This window comes from Monopterus albus, unplaced genomic scaffold, assembly GCF_001952655.1.
Source record: "Monopterus albus unplaced genomic scaffold, M_albus_1.0 scaffold481.1, whole genome shotgun sequence".
NCBI lineage: Eukaryota > Metazoa > Chordata > Actinopteri > Synbranchiformes > Synbranchidae > Monopterus > Monopterus albus.
This window is the reverse complement of record NW_018128361.1, coordinates 35,616-38,029: the sequence shown is the minus strand read 5'-3', so window position 1 is coordinate 38,029 and position 2,414 is coordinate 35,616.

Sequence of the window (2,414 nt, the reverse complement as noted above, 5' to 3'; positions counted from 1 at the left end):
TAAGCCTCCAAAGTCCCATATGAAATGAGACACTATTACTATCACTATTTCTTCCTGGAAGATAAATGTTTATCTTAATAAAAGCACTGACACAAAAACAAATTTTCGAGTGAGATTATTAGAGAACATCTACAGAGAGGAATCACATTTTCCTCTGCAGCTGTCATGAAACACTTTGTTGCACTTGTTTTGAGAGGCACTTGTCATGAAGTAAACAGTGGAATCCACAAACAGGAGCACAAAGAATGAAGTCATTTTTGGAGCTTTCATGTACAACCCAGCACAGAACATACAGACAGAGAAACGTCACTGGTGGCAGATATGATTAACAGGTATGAACTAAAGACAATGGAAGGTCAAGGTCAAAGTGTTTATTTGTCATATGCACGTTAGGAAATGTGTTTCCCTGTACAATGAAATTCTTACTTTGCCGTCCATATGAATGCCACAAAATACAAATGAAATATAAAGTAGATAGCAGTCAACAGTCAATATGCAATTATGCATGCGCAAACTGAGAATGTAAACAGTACAGGTCGACAGTACATCACGTATTTCCTGGTAATAAACTCCTCAGCTGTTTAGGAGTCTGATGGCAGAGGGAAAGAAAGAATTTTTCAGTCTGGAAGTCCTGCATTTCACACTTCTGAACCTCCAGCCAGAGGGTAAGGAGGTGAGGGGTGGGTGGGATCTTTGAGGATGGAGGCAGCTTTCCTAAGCACCTGGAAGAACTAGTAACTAACATTAAACCCCTGAACGTATTCATGCTTACTTTTATTATACACTAACAACATCAACTGTACAGCTAACAATATTTGAGCACAACAAACACAAGGCGCAACTTATATATGTCAAGCTGATTATAGATGTTTTTGTGTATGTGCAATTAAAAGTTAAACACAGTCAGTGTTTGCAGGCTTGTAACCTTGCTTGTTAGCTTTTTCAGAAACTGAATCTTAGGAAGCTAAATTTAGCTGATGACCAGCTGCAGAGACAGGTAGCTACGGTACATACATCAACATACAGTACATACATCAGTAGTCACATATTTATGGCAAAGAATGGACAGATCTGTAATTTTCATTGTAGGTACACCTCAACTGTGAGAGACAGAATCTACAAAAAAATTCCAGAAAATCACAGTTAGATTTTTAAATAATTTATTTCCATTTTATTGCATGAAATAAGTATTTGATACAATAGAAAAATATAACAATATTTGGTCTCCATACAGGTCTTCTCCAGATCTTTCAGGTTTTGGGGCTGTCGCTGGGCAACACGGAGTTTCAGCTCTCTCCATAGATTTTCTATTGGGCTCAGGTCTGGAGACTGGCTAGGCCACTCCAGGATCTTGAAATGCACTCTTACGGAGCCACTCCTTAGTTGCCCTGGCTGTGTGTTTGGGGTCATTGTCATGCTGGAAGATCCAGCCACGACCCATCTGCAATGCTCTTACTGAGGGAAGGAGGTTGCCCAAAATCTCGCGATACATGGCCCCATTCATCCTCTCCTCAATACAGTGCAGTCGTCCTGTCCCCTTTGCAGAAAAGCACCCCCAAAGCATGATGTTTCCACCCCTATGCTTCATGGTTGGGATGGTGTTCTTGGGATTGTATTCATTCTTCTTTTTCCTCCAAACACGGCAAGTGGAGTTTATACCAAAAAGTTCTATTTTGGTCTCATCTGACCACATGGCCTTCTCCCATGCCTCCTCTGGATCATCCAGATGGTCTTTGGCAAACTTCAGACAGGCCTGGACATGTGCTGGCTTGAGCAGAGGGACTTTGTGTGCGCTGCAGGATTTTAAGCCATGACGATGTAGTGTGTTACTAATGGTAAGCATTGAGACTGTGGTCCCAGCTCTCTTCAGGTCATTGACCAGGTCCTCCTGTGTAGTTCTAGGCTGATCCCTGAACCTTTCTCAGGATCATTGATGCTTCACAAGGCAAGATCTTGCATGGAGCCCCAGTCCGAGGGAGACTGACAGTCATCTTTGAATTTCTTCCATTTTCTAATAATTGTGCCAACAGTCATTGCCCTCTCACCAAGCTGTTTGCATATTGTTCTGTAGCCCATCCCAGCCTTGTGCAGGTCTACAATTTTGTCCCTAGTGTCCTTAGAAAGCTCTTTGGTTTTGCCCATAGTGGAGAAAGTGGAGTCTGATAGATTGAGCATGTGGACAGGTGTCTTTTATACAAGTAACGAGTTCAAACAGGTGCAATTAATACAGGCAATGAGTGGAGGATAGGAGGGCTTCTCAAAGACAAACTAACAGGTCTGCGAGAGCCAGAATTCTTGCTGGCTGGTAGGTGATCAAATACTTATTTCAATGGAAATAAATTATTTAAAAATCTAACTGTGATGTACTGGAATTTTTGTGTAGATTCTGTCTCTCACAGTTGAGGTGTACCTAC